At 48.7% G+C, this 18,721-nt stretch overlaps 1 protein-coding gene across 5 annotated transcripts in view; it reads left to right on the top strand.

The window, feature by feature from the left end:
- The window catches only part of LOC141145556 (microtubule-actin cross-linking factor 1, isoforms 6/7-like), a 166,680-nt gene that overhangs the window by 8,513 nt on the left and 139,446 nt on the right, over positions 1 to 18,721 (top strand). For 2 of the 5 annotated variants that reach the window (XM_073632342.1, XM_073632346.1), the window contains exon 1: positions 16,898 to 17,412. The exons of 2 other annotated variants lie outside the window; for them this stretch is intronic. The gene's annotated coding sequence lies outside the window, so the exon portion shown is untranslated. Of the gene's footprint in view, positions 1 to 16,896; positions 17,413 to 18,721 lie in introns of those variants that run through there. One more of the 5 variants, XM_073632343.1, reaches the window with a different exon arrangement.

Genomic DNA, 18,721 nt, shown 5'->3' with positions numbered 1-18,721 from the left:
GCATTCTCCACAACATTCAATGAATACAAATCTGTCAGGGAGACTGGGGGCCCCTCATAAGATACAGGAAGTTGCTGCCCCTGCATTCATAGGCTCCCCAGACCCAGCTCCCAGGCTGCCCACTAAAGGTCTTACACGATAAAGTGCTAATGGGAGGTGAATGGTGACTAAAGGAGGGATCTTCTGAAAGTTTGATTAGTAGCAGATGAACAATCAGATCTTCAGCTTCCAGCTTATATATTCTATGTTAATAGTCTGGCTTGGATAGATAAATACAAAGTATCAGAAGAGTGAAGATACTTTCTTTTGCTGGAGTACATGCTGCTTCAGGCCCCCTTCAGTACTTACCACATGACTGAAAAGGGTAGGCATTAAGACATGTGACTTTATTGAAGTAGAGCACCCTTATTCTCCCCCTCAACAAGAAGCTTGTCACTGAATGTCTAGAATTTGCACCATGTGAACAGCACTGGAGGGAGCCGGGATCAGCGTTTTGCTCAGGTCCAAAAGACGTCAGTATTTTTGGCCTTTTATTATTCCTCATTTATCCATCCCAGGAAGACTAATATTGTATCTATAATGTGATCCTGTGAGGACAGAAATATAGTCTTCACTTACCCTGAACAAGCATGCAGGCAGTGAAGTCGGATATGGCAACCCCCCACATTTTTTATATATCCCGGTGTGTTGACTTTGATCACTATAATCTGTGTGCCGGTCGACTCAAAAGTCATCACAAAAGAAGTGAAGGTGCCGTAAGAAAAGAGTTTGAATCTCCAGCTGTAAAAAGGATTCTTTATGGTTGAAGTTGGAAAAAAATGTTACATAGTCTTCCACAGGAATCAGTTCCCGCAGCTATAATGGATTGTTTTTAATGGTTGGACGCTCTTCTAAAAGAAATCTAATATTAGCGGTTACTTATCGCCATAAAACACAGGCATTGATCTGATGGAGGTCAGAAAGGATTTTTTCCAGTTAGAGCTTTAGAATGTATTTGTAATTTCTCCTATTAACAAGCATTTATTGATATATTTAATATGAATTTAACTTGATCATCATCTGTTCTTTTTTTTTTTTTTGTTCTCGCCAAACGCTATTGTGTGAGTTTTACGATTGTCTATAGTGGAAGTCTGGTTCCATTGTCATTGAATCTTCTTCTTTGTATAGAAGTCACAGTGATTACCCTCCCCCTTCCCCGGGGTACGAGGTGTGAGGTCACAGTTAGTGCTGTGAATGGACGGTGCGGCCCCCCCTTACTGGATGCTGAATGGGGGGGGGGGGGGGGTGACAGACAGCTCAGGACAGGATACAGCAACCTGCTGATCGCAGGGCAGGGGAAGGAATTCTCTGCAACTTCTCCAATGTATGAAGTGATACTTTGTGCGCAGCGGAGAGGCTTCTAGAGGAAGAACTCCCCATTACAGAGCTCAGCCAGAAGACAACTCCGACCTGTGCGCAGCCTCCCGCTATAAATAGAGGTGCGTTCCAACAACCGCTCCTTGGAGGTGGTGGCTGCATTCGTTTTCTTTTTTTTTTTTTGCCAGGAACACACTTTCTGCCTATGGTGACAACACTCACTCCTTGTCCTGTATCTACACAGGAGCAGCTTTGTCGCAGTAGAACAGGACTACAGAACACCCCCCCCCCCTCCTCATTAACCCAAATCAGAACGTCACTTAAAAGTAATATTTCCGCTCATCATCCTCCTCCCCCTCCTCTACCATTATACTGACATTTTTGGACTCCTATCCTGGTGAGAGTCTGTTTATTAAAAGTCAGCAGCTACAGTATTCATAGGTGCTTAAAATTAATGTATTTTTTTAAATACTGTAGTCCCCCTTTAACATAAAGGGGGAGGTGTTCTAGAGCGATTAGAGCGCTGCACAGGAAGAGAGCGCAGGAAGTTATATGGTGACGGGATTTCTTGCAGGATCAACGCGTTATTTTACTTAACATTTATTGAACACCGTGAGGGCAAGGGGGGTGGTCAGGGGGGATTCTGGACTCCCTATAGAAAGTAACAATATAACTGATAAAGATTGCATCACAGCAGTGCCATGGCAATGTCTTCTGAAATAAAAAGAAAGGATAACAAAGTGCGCTGCTCTCCTCCCCTCCAACAAGCTTTTTATTTTGGAATTACAAAAAAATTTGCAAACAAAAAAAAAAAATCAATATCATCATCAATTATAATAACCATCAATTATAATCATCATCATAATCATCATCAATTATTATATCTGATTCCTCCTGTATTGAATTGTTTTGCAGCTGTAATGTCTGCCCTCATGTTGTAAAGTGCTGTGCAAACTGTCTGTGTTATATAAATTCTGTATAATAATAATAATAATCATTATCATCATTAAGTATATGCATCATCATCATCAACTATAATAATCATCATCATCAGTTACAATAATCATCATCATCAATTATAATCATCATCATCATCATCAATTATAATATTATTCATCACCATTATAATTATTTATAATCATCAATTATAATACTAATCATCATTATTTATAATCATCACCATCAATTATTATATTAATAATTATCACCATCATCATTATTTATAATCATCATACTTAATTATCATCATCATCATCATTTATAATCATCATCATCAATTGTTATATTAATAATTATCACTATCATCATTATTTATAATCATCATCATCATCAATTATAATCATCAACATCAAATATAATAATAATTTATCACCATCATCATTATTTATAATCATCATCAATTATAATTATCATCATCATCATCGTTTTAATCATCCTATAAAAGAAAAGCTAAGGGAAGGGTACAAATAAGTTCATAAAATAAATTGGGGTCCACTAAAAATGTACCTTCAAAGTTTAGGGTTTAAAAAAACAAATTCAAATTTAAATGTACATATGAACAACATAAAAAAAGTCAACAAAAAGAAATAGGCTAAAGGGAAAAGGGAATAAGGGGCTAGAATGTGTTTTTTCTTTATATTTTTTATTTACACGTATTAATTTATAAATGAAAGCTATTGTATTAATTTTCAATAATAAATGAAGGAAGAGTATACTCCCAACAGTTGGGTCTCCCTGTAATAATCTACTCTATTCCTGTCTATCTGAAAGTTTTTGGTGTTGGAGGGATGGTGGGAACCCCTCATAATGGGCACAGCAGGTGTACAGACCCAGGAACACAAAGTTTGAGAGCAGGATATAAAATTTTCCGACAACAAAATCCGATCGGTTAAATTCCGATCGTGTGTACACAAATCCGACGGACAAAGTGCTACGCATGCTCAGAATAAATTAAGAGACGAAAGCTATTAGCTACTGCCCCATTTATAGTCCCGACACACGTGTTTTAGGTCACTGCGTTCAGAACGATCGGATTTTCCGACAACTTTGTGCGACCGTGTGTATGCAAGACAAGTTTGAGCCAACATCCGTCGGAAAAAATCCATGGATTTTGTTGTCGGAATGTCTGATCAATGTCCGACCGTGTGTACGGGGCATAGCACTAAACAGGAGGGCAGGACAGAGAGAGAAACCAAATCACAAAGTAAACAAGTTTTAATGACCAAAACCCGCCACTAGAGGACAGCATACTACAGAACATTAGTAACCTGATAGAGTTAAATACAAACTAAAAGAAACATTTAAAAAAACATTGTGTTACATCCTCACCGAGACCTTTCATTTGTTTGTTAATTCAGCCAATCGAGACATCGCCTACCGAAAAATAGAAATCGGTGTCCTTGTAAAATACGCGATTCCGCCAGCCAACAATAAATACATTGAGGAAACGGCTAGTAAATCCTCCCGGGGGAGGGGGGGTGGGGGAGCTGACGGCTAAAAGGCGCAATTCATTAAAGCGGCGGGTCGCCGGTGAATTCACTTCGGAGGCCGCAGTGCATTTTCCCGTCCTGATAGAAATGAATGGAGATTGTCATTACAATGTGACCCTTCCCTCAACCTGCCCCCTCTTCCCTTTTTGTTCGTCCGGCTCCCCCTTTGTGCCCGCTTCCCGTCTTCGCTCTCTGCGTTTCCCGGACGCCCCAATAAAGTTCTTCTCCTCGTCTTGCCTCACGTCCCGTCCCCGGCCGGGGGGGGGGGGGGTCACGGCGGTGGCAGGCGGGACAATGGCTCAGGTTGTTTGATGGTGGCCACACAATGGCTCCTGTCATGCGGGGCTAATGGCAGGAATAACCTTCCCAGCGGTGGTGGGAAGATTGTGTACACAGCCCGGGGGGGGGGCTCCCAGTGACCACAATTTATGGCCTTTTCCTCCCCTGTTGCTGGTCTCTAGGAGCCTCAGCGGGCATTTCGTCCGGAGCCTCGGCGCTGCTCCCGCGCTGACCTCTGGAATCCTCCAAAACAAGAATCCAAGCTCATTTTAAAGAACTGTTCTGGCTCAGCACTTAGATCCATGCCTGTGCGTAGAGGTTGTCGTGCATCGATGTGCTTTTCTTTTGTGCGTTAACATGCGCCTTAGAATTTAGAATTTGGAGTGGGATAGGGATAACAGCTATTGACCAGGGCATGTTAATGCAACTCTGTTATATGCGACTTCATACATTGCCCATGACTTATACGGGCCCCTGAAACGCACTGCAGCTCTGTTCACATCTGCGCTGCGGGAGCGTGTACAACATCTTCCATGGTTCTGCAGCACACAAAAACCTGTGTTTGTATTGTAGGTGCCCTGCAGTGCCTTTCAGTCTTAGGCTGCAGTCGCACCTGCGTGCTTTTCTTAAATCGGGCGCTTTTGCATGTGTTTACAAAACAATCCAAAAATGCGTCGGAGCACTGATAGCGGCACTGATGGGAACACATTATACAGGACAGATTCTTCACAGGGTGGCACTGATAGCGGCACTGATGGGAACACATTATATAGGACAGACTCTGCACAGGGGGGCACTGATAGCAGCACTGATGGGGACAGACTCTGTACAGGGGGCACTGATGGTGGCACTGATGGGGACAGACCTTGCACAGGTGGCACTGATGGAAATACATTATACAGGACAGACTCTGCACAGGGGGCACTGATAGCGGCACTGATGGGAGTACATTATACAGAACAGACTCTGCACAGGGGGGCACTGATAGCAGCACTGATGGTGACAGACTTTGCACAGGGGGGCACTGATAGCGGCACTGATGGTGACAGACTTTGCACAGGGGGGCACTGATAGCGGCACTGATGGTGACAGACTTTGCACAGTGGGAACTGATAGCGGCACTGATGGGGAAAGACTTTGCACAGGGGGGCACTGATGGGGACAGACTTTGCACAGGGGGGCACTGATAGCAGCACTGATGGTGACAGACTTTGCACAGGGGGGCACTGATAGCAGCACTGATGGTGACAGACTTTGCACAGGGGGGCACTGATAGCGGCACTGATGGGGACAGACTATGCACAGGGGGCACTGATAGCGGCACTGATGGGGACAATCTCTGCACAGGGGGCACTGATAGCGGCACTGATGGGAACAGACTATGCACAGGGGGCACTGATAGCGGCACTGATGGGGACAATCTCTGCACAGGGGGCACTGATAGCGGCACTGATGGGGACAGACTTTGCACGGGGGGGCACTGATAGTGGCACTGATGGGGACAGACTATGCACAGGGGGGCACTGATAGTGGCACTGATGGGGACAGACTTTGCACAGGGGGCACTGATAGCGGCACTGATGGGAATACATTATACAGGACAGACTCTGCACAGTGGGAACTGATAGCGGCACTGATGGGAACAGACTTTGCACAGGGGGGCACTGATAGCGGCACTGATGGGGACAGACTATGCACAGGGGGCACTGATAGCGGCACTGATGGGAACACATTATACAGGACAGACACTGCACAGTGGGCACTGATAGCGGAACTGATGGGAGTACAATACATTATACAGGACAGACTCTGCACAGGGAGCACTGATGGAAGTACATTATACACAGTATCTAACAAAAGTAAATACACCCCTCACATTTTTGTAAATATTTTCTTCTATCTTTTCATGTGACAACACTGAAGAAATGACACTTGTCTACAATGTAAAGTAGTGAGTGTACAGCTTGTATAACAGTGTAAATTTGCTGTCCCCTCAAAATAACTCAACACACAGCCATTAATGTCTAAACCGCTGGCAACAAAAGTGAGTACACCCCTAAGTGAAAATGTCCAAATTGGGCCCAAAGTGTCAATATTTTGTGTGGTCACCATTATTTTCCAGCACTGCCTTAACCCTCTTGGGCATGGAGTTCACCAGAGCTTCACAGGTTGTCACTGGAGTCCTCTTCCCCTCCTCCATGATGACATCACAGAGCTGGTGGATGTTCGAGACCTTGTGCTCCTCCACCTTCCATTTGAGGATGCCCCACAGATGCTCAATAGGGTTTAGGTCTGGAGACATGATTGGCCAGTCCATCACCTTTACCCTCAGCTTCTTCAGCAAGGCAGTGGTCACCTTGGAGGTGTGTTTGTTATCATGTTAGAATACTGCCCTGCGGCCCAGTCTCTGAAGGGAGGGGATCATGCTCTGCTTCAGTATGTCACAGTACATGTTGGCATTCATGGTTCCCTCAATGAACTGTAGCTCCCCAGTGCCGGCAGCACTCATGCAGCCCCAGACCATGACACTCCCACCACCATGCTTGACTGTAGGCAAGACACACTTGTCTTTATACTCCTCACCTGGTTGCTGCCACACACGCTTGACACCATCTGAACCAAATAAGTTTATCTTGGTCTCATCAGACCAAAGGACATGGTTCTAGTAATCCATGTCCTTAGTCTGCTTGTCTTCAGTAAACTGTTTGCAGGCTTTCTTGTGCATCATCTTTAGAAGAGGCTTCATTCTGGGATGACAGCAATGCAGACCAATTTGATGCAGTGTGCGGCGTATGGTCTGAGCACTGACAGGCTGACCCCCCACCCCTTTAACCTCTGCAGCAATGCTGGCAGCACTCATACGTCTATTTCCCAAAGACAACCTCTGGATATGACGCTGAGCACGTGACCTCAACTTCTTTGGTCGACCATGGTGAGGCCTGTTCTGAGTGGAGCCTGTCCTGTTAAACCGCTATATGGTCTTGGCCACCGTGCTGCAGCTCAGTTTCAGGGTCTTGGCAATCTTCTTATAGCCTAGGCCATCTTTATGTAGAGCAACAATTCTTTTTTTCAGATCCCCAGAGAGTTCTTTGCCATGAGGTGCCATGTTGAACTTCCAGTGACCAGTATGAGAGAGTGAGAGCGATAACACCAAATTTAACACACCTGCCCCCCATTCACACCTGAGACCTTGTAACACTAACGAGTCACATGACACCGGGGAGGGAAAATGGCTAATTGGGACCAGTTTGGACATTTTCACTTAGGGGTGTACTCACTTTTGTTGCCAGCGGTTTAGACATTAATGGCTGTGTGTTGAGTTATTTTGAGGGGACAGCAAATTTACACTGTTATACAAGCTGTACACTCACTACTTTACATTGTAGACAAGTGTCATTTCTTCAGTGTTGTCACATGAAAAGATAGAAGAAAATATTTACAAAGATGTGAGGGGTGTACTGACTTCTGTGAGATACATGATATATATACATAGCGGTACTGATATATTCCGGTTGTTTTTTCTGTGGCGGTGAATTTTGGCGATACGGAGACGTGGGTCCGCTCCTTCCCCTCCCCCTATGAGGACCTCTGTGGAGGAGAGCCTGGTTTAACTCATCTGATGCCACCATGTCCCCTCGGTTGTCAAGGAAACTCGAAGGGGTTTAAGAAGCATGAGGGGGGGGGGGGAGGGGGTGAAGAAAACTCTTTGCAGCAACACCCCCTCCCTGCTTGTTTCAGGATGCTGAACAGAAAGGAATCCTCTGGAGCTCCGTCTGTGCGTCCTGCCATCCTTGGTCCTCGCGGCGCCCCTTGGCCCTCCCTATGCCATAGTGCCAGCCGGAGCATCAGGAGCCAATCTGCCGGAATTACTAAGAGATGAACAATGTGCGTTTCCTGTCCCCCCCCCCCCCCCCACCAGTCAAATCCTGACATTTCCACCTGCTGGACGGCGGTGAGATTCCCGCGTCTGCCACCAGAGGCTGTAGCCAATCCCGCTTCACCGCCGCTCTTTGTTCTAACAAGACGCTCGCCTAAAATGTACGGGCTTCCTTCCAGAATCATCTTTTGGCACACGCGTTGCCATCTCCAAAATCTGCGTGTAAAAATTAGGGGTCAAGTTTAATCAATTTTTCAAAAAAAAAAATCTGTTAAAAAAATTTGATTATTTTTTTTTCCCTTTGAAAAAATTAGCTCACCAAAAATGTTAAAAAATAAAAAATTGGGGCACAAAAGATGGCGGGATGTACCTGTATACTACAGCGCAATGCCAGCCCCACAGCCCGCTATATTCAGTACTATGGCTCAGGCTACATTCATAGCAGAGCGTTCGATGAACCCACAAAAAGGGCGCAACCACCAAAAGTGCCAAAAGTGCCAAAAGTGCGTGCTGCGCTCGTGGTGTCTTCATTGTTAATGGGACCCCAAATGCGCTTTGTTTGCATACATCAAAATGTGCGATGAGGATGTCAAATGCACTCAAAGCTCAACGTCCGGAAGATACGTGAGATACATTGAGACAATTGTCATGTGTAGAGCAGCCCATAGAAATGAATGGAGTTCCTCTATGTCAGTGTAGAAGTGTCCCCTTACATTGGTGGTCAGTGTAGAAGTGGCCCCTTACATTGGTGGTCAGTGTAGAAGTGTCCCCTTACATTGGTGGTCAGTGTAGAAGTGTCCCCTTACATTGGTGGTCGGTGTAGAAGTGACCCCTTACATTGGTGGTCAGTGTAGAAGTGTCCCCTTACATTGGTGGTCAGTTTAGAAGTGTCCCCTTACATTGGTGGTCGGTGTAGAAGTGTCCCCCTTACATTGGTGGTCGGTGTAGAAGTGTCCCCTTACATTGGTGGTCGGTGTAGAAGTGTCCCCTTACATTGGTGGTCGGTGTAGAAGTGTCCCCTTACATTGGTGGTCGGTGTAGAAGTGTCCCCCTTACATTGGTGGTCGGTGTAGAAGTGTCCCCCTTACATTGGTGGTCGGTGTAGAAGTGACCCCTTACATTGGTGGTCAGTGTAGAAGTGACCCCTTACATTGGTGGTCAGTTTAGAAGTGTCCCCTTACATCGGTGGTCAGTTTAGAAGTGTCCCCTTACATTGGTGGTCGGTGTAGAAGTGTCCCCCTTACATTGGTGGTCGGTGTAGAAGTGTCCCCCTTACATTGGTGGTCGGTGTAGAAGTGTCCCCTTACATAGGTGGTCGGTGTAGAAGTGTCCCCTTACATTGGTGGTCAGTGTAGAAGTGCCCCATTACATTGGTGGTCAGTGTAGAAGTGACCCCTTACATTGGTGGTTGGTGTACAGGTGTCCCCTTACATTGGTGGTTGGTGTAGAAGTGACCCCTTACATTGGTGGTCAGTTTAGAAGTGTCTCCTTACATTGGTGGTCGGTGTAGAAGTGACCCATTACATTGGTGGTCAGTGTAGGACTGTCCCCTTACATTGGTGGTCAGTGTAGAAGTGGCCCCTTACATTGGTGGTCAGTGTAGAAGTGACCCCTAACATTGGTGGTCAGTGTAGAAGTGACCCCTAACATTGGTGGTCAGTGTAGAAGTGTCCCCCTTACATTGGTGGTCGGTGTAGAAGTGTCCCCTTACATTGGTGGTCGGTGTAGAAGTGTCCCCTTACATTGGTGGTCAGTGTAGAAGTGTCCCCCTTACATTGGTGGTCGGTGTAGAAGTGTCCCCTTACATTGGTGGTCGGTGTAGAAGTGTCCCCTTACATTGGTGGTCGGTGTAGAAGTGTCCCCTTACATTGGTGGTCGGTGTAGAAGTGTCCCCTTACATTGGTGGTCGGTGTAGAAGTGTCCCCTTACATTGGTGGTCGGTGTAGAAGTGTCCCCTTACATTGGTGGTCAGTGTAGAAGTGTCCCCTTACATTGGTGGTTGGTGTAGAAGTGTCCCCTTACATTGGTGGTTGGTGTAGAAGTGACCCCTTACATTGGTGGTCAGTTTAGAAGTGTCTCCTTACATTGGTGGTCGGTGTAGAAGTGACCCCTTTCATTGGTGGTCAGTGTAGAAGTGTCCCCTTACATTGGTGGTCAGTGTAGAAGTGTCCCCTTACATTGGTGGTCAGTGTAGAAGTGTCCCCTTACAATGGTGGTCAGTGTAGAAGTGTCCCCTTACATTGGTGGTCAGTGTAGAAGTGACCCCTTACATTGGTGGTTGGTGTAGAAGTGACCCCTTACATTGGTGGTCAATGAAGAAGTGTCCCCTTACATTGGTGGTCAGTGTAGAAGTGTCCCCTTACATTGGTGGTCAGTGTAGAACTGTCCCCTTACATTGGTGGTCAGTGTAGAAGTGTCCCCTTACATTGGTGGTCGGTGTAGAAGTGACCCCTTACATTGGTGGTCAGTGTAGAAGTGTCCCCTTACATTGGTGGTCAGTGTAGAAGTGTCCCCTTACATTGGTGGTCGGTGTAGAAGTGACCCCTTAAATTGGTGGTCGGTGTAGAAGTGACCCCTTACATTGGTGGTCAGTGTAGAAGTGTCCCCTTACATTGGTGGTCGGTGTAGAAGTGACCCCTTACATTGGTGGTCAGTGTAGAAGTGTCCCCTTACATTGGTGGTCAGTGTAGAAGTGTCCCCTTACATTGGTGGTCCATGTAGAAGTGACCCCTTACATTGGTGGTCGGTGTAGAAGTGACCCCTTACATTGGTGGTCAGTGTAGAAGTGTCCCCTTACATTGGTGGTTGGTGTAGAAGTGACCCCTTACATTGGTGGTCAGTGTAGGTGGGAGATTCGTTCACCATTTAGAAGGAACCCTTTGTTGTAATACACCATATACAGGAGAGGGGGGTCCACACTAGACGATGGTCACCTCTTCACTAGAATCTGCCTAAAATGAATGATTTTCTCCCTTTTTGTCCCATTGAAAGGGATTTATCAGATATCAGTTCAGCTACTGCATAAGAAACCTGTTGATCCTGCCAAAAATCCAGGAAGCTGATAACTTTCTGTTCTGTGTGGACTGCAGAACACCTCCCTTCTATCCTAATTAGATGAGGAAAGGGGAGGGGTTCTGTAGTTCTGTGTCAGGGGGCCAAAGCTGCTCCTCTATAGATACAGTACAATGAGTGAGCGTTGTCACCCTAGGACAGGAAGTGTCAGGATCGAACAGTGAAAAGGGAAATGAGAACGAATGAACACATCTGAGGACTGTGTGATATCTTTAGTACTCTGGTTTAGATACAATGTACAGTGCTACGGTATATGTCAGAGCTATATACTGGAGCGCTCTTCATTATCAGGACATTCCAAACACCCAAAGAGAGCCAATTAGAAACCTTCCCAGTTACCCTAATGTGTCCAATAAAGGTGAAACTCCATCTCATGTCATTACATCTCCTCCTCTCATTTGATCCTTTGTCACATGTTAGTACTGCTGATCTCCTGCAGCTTCTTTGGGGCAACTTCCTATCTAGTGGTGACTGCATAGCATTTCTGAGGCTGGGTTTTCTGACAGCGAGTCCCCGAAGTCAGAGGAGAACAGTCCCCGAAGTCAGAGGAGATCAGTCCCCGGAGTCAGAGGACAGTCCCTGGAGTCAGAGGACAGTCCCCGGAGTCAGAGTAGATCAGTCCCTGGAGTCAGAGGAGAACAGTCCCCGTAGTGTGAGAGAACAGTCCCCGGAGTCAGAGGAGAACAGTCCCCGGAGTCAGAGGAGAACAGTCCCCGGAGTCAGAGGGTAACAGTCCCCGGAGTCAGAGGAGAACAGTCCCTGCAGTCAGAGGAGAACAGTCCCCGGAGTCAGAGGAGAACAGTCCCCGGAGTCAGAGGGTAACAGTCCCCGGAGTCAGAGGAGAACAGTCCCCGGAGTCAGAGGAGAACAGTACCCGGAGTCAGAGGAGAGAGGAGATCAGTCCCCGGAGTCAGAGGAGAACAGTCCCCGGAGTCAGAGGAGAACAGTCCCCGGAGTCAGAGGAGAACAGTCCCCGGAGTCAGAGGAGAACAGTCCCCGGAGTCAGAGGAGAACAGTCCCCGGAGTCAGAGGACAGTCCCTGGAGTCAGAGTAGATCAGTCCCGGAGTCAGAGGAGAACAGTCCCCGGAGTCAGAGGAGAACAGTCCCCGGAGTCAGAGGACAGTCCCTGGAGTCAGAGTAGATCAGTCCCCGGAGTCAGAGGAGAAAAGTCCCCGGAGTCAGAGGAGAACAGTCCCCGGAGTCAGAGGAGAACAGTCCCTGGAGTCAGAGGAGAACAGTCCCCGGAGTCAGAGAACAGTCCCTGGAGTCAGAGTAGATCAGTCCCTGGAGTCAGAGGAGAACAGTCCCCGGAGTCAGAGGAGAACAGTCCCCGGAGTCAGAGGAGAAAAGTCCCCGGAGTCAGAGGAGAACAGTCCCCGGAGTCAGAGAACAGTCCCCGGAGTCAGAGGAGAACAGTCCCCGGAGTCAGAGGAGAACAGTCCCCGGAGTCAGAGGAGAACAGTCCCTGGAGTCAGAGGAGAACAGTCCCCGGAGTCAGAGTAGATCAGTCCGCGGAGTCAGAGAACAGTCCCTGGAGTCAGAGGAGAACAGTCCCCGGAGTCAGAGAAGAACAGTCCCCGGAGTCAGAGGAGAACAGTCCCTGGAGTGAGAGGAGTACAGCCCCCGGAGTCAGAGGAGAACAGTCCCCGGAGTCAGAGGAGAACAGTCCCCGGAGTCAGAGTAGATGAGTCCCCAGAGTCAGAGTAGATGAGTCCCCGGAGTCAGAGGAGAACAGTCCCCGGAGTCAGAGAACAGTCCCCGGAGTCAGAGGAGAACAGTCCCTGGAGTCAGAGGAGAACAGTCCCCGGAGTCAGAGGAGAACAGTCCCTGGAGTCAGAGGAGAACAGTCCCCGGAGTCAGAGTAGATGAGTCCCCAGAGTCAGAGTAGATGAGTCCCCGGAGTCAGAGTAGATGAGTCCCCAGAGTCAGAGTAGATCAGTCCCCAGAGTCAGAGTAGATCAGTCCCCGGAGTCAGAGAAGAAGAGTCCCCGGAGTCAGAGGAGAACAGTCCCCGGAGTCAGAGGAGAACAGTCCCCGGAGTGAGAGGAGTACAGTCCCCGGAGTCAGAGGAGAACAGTCCCCGGTGTCAGAGGATAACAGTCCCCGGAGTCAGAGGAGAACAGTCCCCGGAGTCAGAGGAGAACAGTCCCTGGAGTCAGAGGAGAACAGTCCCCGGAGTCAGAGTAGATCAGTCCGCGGAGTCAGAGAACAGTCCCCGGAGTCAGAGGAGAACAGTCCCCGGAGTCAGAGAAGAACAGTCCCCGGATTCAGAGTAGATGAGTCCCCAGAGTCAGAGTAGATGAGTCCCTGGAGTCAGAGTAGATGAGTCCCCAGAGTCAGAGTAGATCAGTCCCCAGAGTCAGAGTAGATCAGTCCCCGGAGTCAGAGAAGAAGAGTCCCCGGAGTCAGAGGAGAACAGTCCCCGGAGTGAGAGGAGTACAGTCCCCGGAGTCAGAGGAGAACAGTCCCCGGTGTCAGAGGAGAACAGTCCCTGGAGTCAGAGGAGAACAGTCCCCGGAGTCAGAGGAGAACAGTCCCTGCAGTCAGAGGACAACAGTCCTCGGAGTCAGAGGAGAACAGTCCCTGGAGTCAGAGTAGATCAGTCCCCGGAGTCAGAGGATAACAGTCCCCGGAGTCAGAGGGTAACAGTCCCCGGAGTCAGAGGAGAACAGTCCCCGGAGTCAGAGGAGAACAGTCCCTGCAGTCAGAGGAGAACAGTCCCCGGAGTCAGAGGAGAACAGTCCCCGGAGTCAGAGGGTAACAGTCCCCGGAGTCAGAGGAGAACAGTCCCTGCAGTCAGAGGAGAACAGTCCCCGGAGTCAGAGGAGAACAGTCCCCGGAGTCAGAGGGTAACAGTCCCCGGAGTCAGAGGAGAACAGTCCCCGGAGTCAGAGGAGAACAGTACCCGGAGTCAGAGGAGATCAGTCCCCGGAGTCAGAGGAGAACAGTCCCCGGAGTCAGAGGAGAACAGTCCCTGGAGTCAGAGGAGATCAGTCCCCGGAGTCAGAGGAGATCAGTCCCCGGAGTCAGAGGAGAACAGTCCCCGGAGTCAGAGTAGATCAGTCCCCGGAGTCAGAGGAGAACAGTCCCTGGAGTCAGAGTAGATCAGTCCCCGGAGTCAGAGGAGATCAGTCCCCGGAGTCAGAGGAGATCAGTCCCCGGAGTCAGAGGAGATCAGTCCCCGGAGTCAGAGGAGATCAGTCCCCGGAGTCAGAGGAGAACAGTCCCCGGAGTCAGAGGAGAACAGTCCCCGGAGTCAGAGGAGATCAGTCCCCGGAGTCAGAGGAGATCAGTCCCCGGAGTCAGAGGAGAACAGTCCCCGGAGTCAGAGGAGATCAGTCCCCGGAGTCAGAGGAGATCAGTCCCCGGAGTCAGAGGAGATCAGTCCCCGGAGTCAGAGGAGAACAGTCCCCGGAGTCAGAGGAGATCAGTCCCCGGAGTCAGAGTAGATCAGTCTGCTCTAATTCTTCTCTCTTCCCACAGACTGATCATGTTTGAATTTTCCTAATCTCATCCTATGTCATGTGTTTAGTATGATATAATTCAGGATCAGGAGGGAAGAGGAGTCATACGGTTCTATAAAGCACAATACACGGTTCCCATACAGAAGCATTCTAAGCTTCCCAACCCAGAAGGCCGGATCACCAACCAGGAAAGGCTCAGCACAGGGAGATCCAGGCTCCACACAAACAGCGCCCCCTCTCTGTTCACCTGGGTAATGAGCAGGGCTGTAGGGGAAGTACCTGCCCTCTACAATTAACTCTTCCTGACCTTTCCCCAGGCTGACTCTCTACAACTTTTAAAAGGTGGGACGGGGAAGCTGAGAACAGGAGAAGGAAGGGAAGGGTGGAAATGGAAGGGAAAAGCAAGGGAGGGGTGGAAGTAAGAGAGACGGGGAATAGAGGCAATGGCAGAGAAAGAAGGGAAGGGAGGGACAGGGAAGGAGAAGCAATGGCAGAGAAGGTAGAAAAGAAGATAATAAGAAAGGAGAGGAAATTGAAGGGCAGAAACAACAGGAGAAGGGAGGGAAGGGCAGGGACAGCGAGAGAGGAAAGGAGAGGACAGGAGGTGCAAGGGAAGGTCAGTGACAGTGGGAGAGGAAATGGGAGAGCAGGAAAAAGGAGAGAAGGGCAGGGAGAGCAGGAGGGGAAAGGGGAGGGCAGGAGAGAAGGGCAGGGACAGTAGGAGAGGAAAGGGGAGAGGGCAAGAGAAGGGAGGGAAGAGCAGGGACAGCAGGAGAGGACAGGAGATAGGTGGGAAGGGCAGGGGCACATTGGGAGAGGAAAGGGGAGGGCAGGAGAAAGGAGGGAAGGGCAGGAACAGCGGGAGAGGAAAGGGATGGGCAGGAGAAGGGAGAGAAGGGCAGGGACACTTCGGGAGAGGAAAGGGGAGGACAGGAGAAGGGAGGGAAGGGCAGGAACAGCGGGTGAGGAAAGAGATGGGCAGGAGAAGGGAGAGAAGGGCAGGAACAGCGGGAGAGGAAAGGAGAGCACAGGAGGTGCGAGGGAAGGTCAGTGACAGTGGGAGAGGAAAGAGGAGGACAGGAGAAGGGAGTGAAGGGCAGGGACAGCGGGGAGAGGAAAGGGGAGGGCAGGAGAGAAGGGCAGGGACAGCAGGAGAGGATAGGAGATAGGAGGGAAGGGCAGGGGCACATTGGGAGAGGAAAGGGGAGAGCGAGAGAAAGGAGGGAAGGGCAGGGACACATTGGGAGAGGAAAGGAGAGGGCAAGAGAAAATAGGGAAGGACAGGAACAGCGGGAGAGGCAAGGGATGGGCAGGAGAAGGGAGAGAAAGGCAGGGACACTTCAGGAGAGGAAAGGGGAGGACAGGAGAAGGGAGGGAAGGGCAGGAACAGCGGGAGAGGAAAGGGGAGGAGAAGGGAGGAGAAGGGAGAGAAGGGCAGGAACACTTTGGGAGAGGAAAGGGGAGGATAGGAGAAGGGAGGGAAGGGCAGGAACAGCGGGAGAGGAAAGGTGAGGATAGGAGAAGGGAGGGAAGGGCAGGAACAGCGGGAGAGGAAAGGGGAGGATAGGAGAAGGGAGGGAAGGGCAGGAACAGCGGGAGAGGAAAGGAGAGGGCAGGAGAAGGGAGGGACAGCGGGAGAGGGAAGGGAAGGGACAGTGGGAGAGTAAAGGGAAGGGCAAGAAGGAGCAGGAAAGGAGAGGGAATAAAAAGAGAATAATAGAAAGTCAGAGAAAGCATGAGAGTAAAGGGAAGGGCAGGGATGGTTAGTCAAGTGCAGGAAAAGGGAGAGAAGGGTGAAGAAGTGGAAGACAGGAGGAGAGGAAAGGTATAGATAGGACAGAGAAGGGAAGTAAAGTGCAGGGAAGGATGTGAAAAGGGAGAGCAGGAAAGGAGAGGTAAGGGAAGGGAAGGAGAGAGCAGGGAAGAAAAGGGAAGAGAATGGGGGACAAATAAGAATGAACGGAAATGGAAGGTTGATAAGGAACAAAACCAACTGTATCTACAAACATAATAGTGTACATGTTTAAATTTGCTCCCCTATCAATGTACATATGAACACAATCAGGTGTGTTTCTGAACTGTAGTGCTGAGTCCCTGTTCTGCCCGGCAGGTGTACTTTATGTATTCCTGGAATTGAACTGCTGGGTACCTGTTCTGCCCGGCAGCTTTGTGTATCTCTATGCTCTCTCTTCAGGTCTTTGTGTGTAAATATTTTGTGTCATTCCTGTACAAAGACGATAAGAAATGATTTCCGCCATCCTGCCGGCTAGAACAGCGTGGGTGAACTGGCAGGTATTGTTAATAAGAAGGCTCTGCGCTCACCAGGCATGCGCTGTCGCTGAGCGGTTCCCACCGAGCACCTGCCCCCCCTCTGCGGGCATTGTGTCTAGTCCTCCCCTGGCAGTGTGATTGTGCAGCCCCCTGGCCTGAGGAGCTGACAGTCCATTCATGTCCCTGAGCCTTTCCGAGCGGCATTCAGCACTGTCCCCTCCTCCCCTCACTCCAGCAGAGCAGAATAAAGAGGCGGCAGAACAATACAAACCCGCGTGCTTCTCACACACACACACATAAAGTTTCAGCGTGAGCAGGGGGGAAAAAACCTTCCCCCTGGACCCTCAGCCTCCGTCCTTCCAGAAGTCACCCCCGGGGATCATGGCACCACCGTGCAGCTCCTGGACAAAGTTTGGATGTCGGTGGCGGATGCAGCGTGGCGTCTGGGGGCTGAAAAGATGGTGAAACGGCTGGACCACCCCGCAGCAGCAGCAGGTGCGGCATTGAGAGGCCAAACACCCCCCCGAGAGACTGAAGGCCGCCTCGCCACCACCTCTTATGAAGGAGTCTGCCACGCCGGACGCACAGCCCTCCGATCTCAAGGTAATTTCTGATTCAGCATGTGGTGCCATGGTGTTGTCCTGATTTACTGCTGATTTTTTTTTTATTTCGTGAAATATTATTCAAATTGTTGTTCCAAAAAAAATTTACAAATTACAAATGTTGCAAAATCTTACAAAATAGATACAAAATTGGTACAAAGGATACAAAATAGATAAAAAATTGGTACAAAGGATACAAAATAGATACAAAAATGTATAGAAATGTTACAAAATAGATTAAAACATTTTACAAAATGGATACAAATGTTGCAAAATCCTTACAAAAATGTATACAAATGTTGCAAAATAGATACAAAAATGTTACAAAAATTGATACAAATGTTACAAAATAGATACAAATGTTACTCAAATTAATACAAATGTTACCAAATGGATACAAATGTTGCAAAAAAAAAAAAAAAGATACAAATGTTTCAAAATAGATTAAAATTTGTTACAAAATGGATACAAATGTTGCAAAATAGATACAAAAATGTTACAAAAATGTATACAGATATTACAAAATAGATACAAATGTTACAAAATAGATACGAAAATGTCACAAAAATTGACACAAATGTTACAAAATAGATACAAATGTCGTAAAATTGTAACAGGAAAACACAAATGCCATTCAATTCACGTCTTGCAGAGATAAACGCACGATGACAAGCCTGCGCTGTGACATTTTACAACAAAGGCTTTTCTTCTCCTTTTTGGGGTTTTCCGTTTCATGAAAAAAACGTATATTTTTTCCAATGGCGATTGTGCAAAATGTGCCCATCTACCAACATGTCTGCGCCCAGGTTGGCACCATAACGGGCATGCAGCATACATGTGGCTCCTGCATGGTTATGGAAATGAGTGACACTCCCCCCCCACCCCCTGGTGACACACCCCCCTCCGCTCATTCACACAAAACGCTGCGGCAATATGTCACTCCACGGCTTGCTCCGAAAATTCTTCTGCTGCTCCTATTGGTCGCCATCTGTCGCCAGACGCCGCTGGGGTGAGGAGTAGCCGGATTTCCGATTTCGGTCAGCGTTATTTGTCTGTGGAGGGGGGGGGGTCCCTTGGTGCGGCGCAGCGGAGGAACCTGCGTATAGTAAGTGATGAATGGTCGGCGGGACGACAAGGGAGATGTAAACAAGTTTTTTGAAAGTCTCGTCTGGAGCCAGCGGGGAAGGCGATTGGCTGGGGGCGCTTCGTGGTGGGTCTTGGGGGAGGGGGGAGTAATAATACAATACGCAATGTCCTGAGTTCCGTGTGACTGCGCCATGCCGGAAGCTGCACTGTGCATTGGGTGGCGG

Source organism: Aquarana catesbeiana, linkage group LG05 (assembly GCF_042186555.1).
Source record: "Aquarana catesbeiana isolate 2022-GZ linkage group LG05, ASM4218655v1, whole genome shotgun sequence".
NCBI classification, from domain to species: domain Eukaryota; kingdom Metazoa; phylum Chordata; class Amphibia; order Anura; family Ranidae; genus Aquarana; species Aquarana catesbeiana.
Note: the sequence above shows the minus strand (reverse complement) of the source record. Positions and strands in the feature narration are given on the sequence as shown.